Raw genomic sequence first — 5,386 nt, forward strand, 5'->3', positions numbered from 1 at the left:
GCGGTTAGCTACTTGGGAGTCCAGCGACATCACCATTACGCCATCTCTTGTTCCCAAGAAGCAAACTTAATACATCCAAATACAGATGATTCCCAAAGGCATTGTGTTGCGTGAAGAAGCTGGTTATATGCTCTTTGATTCCATTATATGGCATGTGGAAAGGACAAAACTTTAGGGGACAGAGAATGAATTGATCACCAAGGGTTAGAAATTGGAAAGACTGGGGATCAACAGATGGCAATAGTGTTACTTCACTGGACTCCCACATAGCCGATCGCGCTGTGAGTCCTGGATCTGGGGCCTTGAAAATCACTCCTGGTGCATGTGCATGCATGCCCAAGATCCCAGGAGAGTGAAGAGTGGAGGAAAAGGGATTGCAGCATGGCCAGCCCCCTGGGGGGTGATTTCTCACTTTCCCTCACACTGTCTCTGTCTCTCTCTTGCACTGTCTCTGTCTCTCTCCAGCGAGTACATGTGCCCTATGTGAAAAACCTCCAAAAAAGGAAAGTTGGGAAAAAAACATTTCAGTTATAGAGGGAGAGCAGGAGGCAATTCGGGAGTGACAGAACTTGATAGAACTTGCACAAAGTGGCCATGGCAGGAGACTCTTCCTGAGCTCAGCAACATCAACTTCCTCCCACCAAGGCTGATCTGCCAATGGCAAAGGCCAACACTGACCCCCTTATGGCCTGAGGGGGTCCCCAGCCAGCCACCAACTGGCAGGTGGGTCACATGGGACTCTTCATCACAGAAGGAGCAGAGAGCTGCCCTTGGTGGATTATAGCATCCTCTGGATGGGTTTGCCTTCCCTGCTCAAAATGCTTCTGCCAATTGGGAACCAGCAGTTAGCGTAATGGCTATGTTGCTGGACTCCCATGTAGTCGACTGTGGTTCGTGTCCCGGACCCGGTGGCTTAAAACTCACGCCGGGCGTGTGTGCGTGCGTGCCCAAGATCCCGAGAGGAGAATTTCCCTGCTCAAAATGCTTCTGCCAATACCACCACGCATGGACGGACAGAACGCACTACTCACCGTTCTGATGTTCTACACAACATCACTTCTGATCAAGGATGTCACTTCACATCAAAAGAAGGGCCTGTGGCCTGTGCCCATGGAATCCACCACTTCTGTCACTCCAAGCTACTGATCTCAAGGGAAGGTGGAATGGCTGGCTGATGTGGTGCCTGTCCGGGGTCACCACTTTGAAGGCAAGGGTTTCTCTCTGTTTCTATCAGGATGTAGTAGGTGCTTTGACTTAGAAACCAATGCAATGGGACCAGCAGTTAGCATAATGGCTATGTTGCTGGACTCCCACGTAGTCAACTGTGGTTCGTGTCCTGGACCCAGTGGATTAAAACTCACGCCGGGCGCATGTGCGTGTGTGCCCAAGATCTTGAGAGGAGAATGGAGAAGAAGGGATTGCGGTGTGGCCATCCCCCCCTGGGGGGTGATTTCTCACTTTCTATCTCTGTCTTTCTCTGTCTGGCAAGCACACGCGCCCTACAGCAAAAAAATCTCTAAAAAAGAAAGAAAGAAAGAAAGAAACCAATGCAAGGTGCTGTCTCTCCCCAGCCTCAGTATGTGAGCCGGGAACTAAAGGACGGGAGTAGCTTCTCTCCTGTTACCCCAGCTAATGCTTTCCTCGTGGTTCGAATTTCTGTATCAGTCAAGAACTGGGCAGGGGGCCTGCTGGTGGCATGGAGGCTAAGGCAGCGGGATCCCACATGACCAGCTTCACAGTTTGAGTCTCAGACTCAGCAGCTTGAAAAACACACCAGGAAAAAAAAGAAAAAGAAAAACACACCAGGGGGGCAGCAGATGGCTTAGCGGTTAGGTCACTGGACTTCCACATGGCCAGTTGTGGTTTGAGTCCCAGATCTGTTAGCTTGGAACTCACACCGGGTGTGTGTGTGTGCCCAAGATCCTGGGAGAATGAAGGAGAAGGGATTGTGGCATGGCCCCATGGGGGGCGATTTCTCGCTTTCTGTCTATCGCTCTCTGTCTTTCTGGTGAGTATATGCACCCTATAGCAAAAATCTCTCCAAAACCAAGAAAAAAAAAAAGAAAAGCACACCAGGAATGTGTGTACATGGGTGTATTTCCCAAGATGAAAATAGAGAAGGGTTTGTAGTATGGCCATCTCCCCTGGAGATAAGAAATGTGGTCACTAACGTCCCCTCTCTCTCTGTGTGTGTCTCTCTCTCTTTCTCTCTGGTGAGTACACACACCCTATAGCAAAAATTAAAAACTAAAAAAAAAAAAAAAAAAAGGACCAATCAGAAGACAGAAACCACACCAGTTACCAGGGTTTTTTTTGTTTGTTTGTTTATGTGTTTGTTTGCCATAGTGCCCTACTGGTGGAGCCTAACAGGGAGCCAGCAGGAGAGCGGAGCCAGGCCCAGCACCTTAAAACAGAACTGGCCCAGGGCAATTTGCAGATAGGCAAAGTCCTTGAGATAGGACCCTGATAATTCAAGTTTGGAAAACATGATCACTTTGAGCCTGGGTCCTTAGAGGACAAAAGAAACCTAACGTTTTACACACTTCCTAGTTAGCTAAATTCATTCCTCTGCCATGACAAGTCAAGAGCTCTCCTAACACTCTCCTGCGATTGCCATTTCATCGCCCTGAGCTTCAGTTTCTGGATCTCTGGAGTAGGGAAAACGATACTCATTCCTCAGGGCTGCTGTGCTGATATGAGAACAAAATCTTAGCGTGGTGCTTGGCACATGGCGGAGAAGAGATTCAGAAACATCTGTTCACCTCGCATATGAAGCCAAATAACCCCCGTAAACTGTTGTGAATCATTTTCAGTATTAAGTGCTAGTGTTCTTTATTTCCCAAGAGCGGGCGCCATTAGAAGTCCACAGTGCCTCCTCCCGCCCACCCACCCACTCAGCAGAGCAGAAAGGAAGCTCTGGCTGAAATCCCTGAGTGGTGGTGCATGCCTCTCTCTGGGTGCACCCTTTTCTTGAGAAGACATGCCTCTGCTCCCTGAGGACAGTTTTAATCTGCTTTTCCTCTAAGACCATCATGTGCTCTATTTTGGGGGTGAGTATGAAGGCCTCAGCTTTATAAAATGGCCCTGTTAAAACTCTGGAGCTGGGGCATGGATTATGGTTCAAGGGTAAAAGGTCATGCATTGCAAGGCTGGCTCAACGGGAAAGTTATGTCAGCCTCTGGAGGCCTCCCAGAAGATGCTGGGCACAAACGTCTCATGGTCTGGGGCTGGCTGAAGCTGGGGTGGATGGCAGTTCAAGCCCCTTTCAAGCCCCTGGGGATACTAGAGCACATGTGCGCTCTCGGAAGGAAAAAAAAAAAAAAAAAAAAACCTTTAAAACATGGTTAAATGATAAATTAAGAAAAACTTCTGGGCCAGCAGGTGGCGTGGTGGTTAAGGTGTTGGACACTCCCACATGGCCAACCATGGTTCAAGTCCTAGACATGGTGGCTTGCTTTCTCTCTCTCTCTCTGTTTCTCTGTGTCTCTCTATGGTCAAATTAGAATAAATGAATAACATTTTTTTAAAAATTACCAAAGGCCCTAAAGTGCTTTTTAAAAAAAAAAAAGAAAAAAAAGATTTCTGGGCAGCAGTTGGGGTGGGGCAGAGAGCCTAGGCAATGCTGTCATGAAGGTGATATTTGTCCTTAAGATCCCTTACACCTTCAGCTCCTTTCCCCAGTCAATGAGAGAAGGTGGATATGGTTTTTTGTTTGTTTTGTTTTGTTTTGAGAGAGAGATTTTTGCTATAGGGCACGTTTCATCACCAGAGAGACAGAAACAGAGAGAAATCATGGGTGGGGGGGCAGGGTGGAATGGCCACACAGCAACAATCCCTTCTTCATTCTCCTCTCCAGGATCTCAAGCACACATGCATACACACCCGGAGTGAGCTTTAAGCTGCGGGATCTGGAATCTGAAACTTGGTCAAGTACGTGAGAGAGCCCAGCGACGGAACTGCCACACCATCTGCTGATCACAGATACGGTCTTTAAGAAGCCCTGGGAGTTGGAGCTGGCAGGTGGCACGGTGGTTAAGGATGTTGGACTCCTACTTGGTGGACCACAGTACAAGTCTCGGCCCTGGTGGCTTTCTCCCATTCTCTTTCTCACTCTTGCTCTGTCTCTGTCCCTCAAATTAAAACAAAGTTGGGACCAGCAGATGGTATAATGGCTACATTGCTGAACTATCATGTAGTCGATCAGGGTTCGAATCCTAGGCCCGATGGCTTAAACTCACACCAGGAGAAGGGAGTGTGGTGTGGATTTCTTGCTTTCTGTCTTTCTAGGGAGTGCGTGCGCCCTATAGCAAAAACCTCTCAAAAAATAGAATTAAAAAAGTCAAAATAATTTTTGAGAGGTTTTCGCTATAGAGCGCATGTGCTCACCAGAAAGAGAGACAGAGAGACAGCAAGCCAGAAACCACCCCCCTGGGGTGATGGCCACGCCACAATCCCTTCTCCATTCTCCTCTCGGGATCTTGGGCACATAAGCACACATGACCGGTGTGAGCCACCCGGTTCGGGACAGCGGTCGATTACATAGGAGTCCAGTGGTATAGCCATGACGCCAACTGCTGGTCCCATAAATAAAATAATTCCTTAAAAAACAAAAAAGAAGAAGCCCTGGGGGCTTCCCTCACCAGTCCTGTTACAGAACAGCTGCCTCTAGCTGCTGAAAGTCACTTAAAGACCCTTTCCACCAGGGTTCAGGATTCCCTCCTAAGGCCCAAGACCACCTGTTAGCTGGTCACTCTGCGACAGCCCCATGGGACTGGCTCCAAAGACCCACGCTGAAACCTCACCGCCTGTCTTTCCTGGGCTGTTAGACCCACTCACCCTCAGGCCACCGGGAAAGTTAGCCTGGCTGCCGGCGCCCGCCCCCAACCCGCACTCCTCCCCGAGCGAGATCTGTGACTCAAATACTCGGCCCTCGCCTCCTGGGTGTCCCCTACACATGCGCCCTCTTTGCGCCGAGGAGAGGGGCTGGTCGTCCTTCTTCCCAGCCCCTTAGCCTGGGGCCTGAATCAAAGATCCTGCTTAACCCAAGGGTTTCGAGTCCAGTCGGTCCTGCGGAGTCAGGCGCGCGGTTTCCTCGGCGCAGTAGCTCGCGGGGTCGCAGGGACTGTCCCTTGGAGGCGTGTGGCGTCTTGGACTTGTCTCCGACAGCTGTGTTCCGATCTGTTCAACCAGGTGCAGGTGGTTTAAAGCCAGGTGGTTTAAAGCCAGGTAGTTTAAATGCAGAAGCCCACTTTTGCCCGGCGGAGGGACAATGCTGCGGGGGACAAGGGCAGGCGCGGGGGACAGGGACCTTGGCTGCCCGTCAGCCCCCTCAGCGCAGTTCAGGAGCTGCCGGTCGTTGCGAGCACCCACGGGCTCGGGCGGCGGC

The sequence above is a fragment of the Tupaia chinensis genome, unplaced genomic scaffold (assembly GCF_000334495.1).
Source record: "Tupaia chinensis unplaced genomic scaffold, TupChi_1.0 Scaffold000532_1, whole genome shotgun sequence".
In the NCBI taxonomy this organism is placed as follows: Eukaryota; Metazoa; Chordata; class Mammalia; order Scandentia; family Tupaiidae; genus Tupaia; species Tupaia belangeri.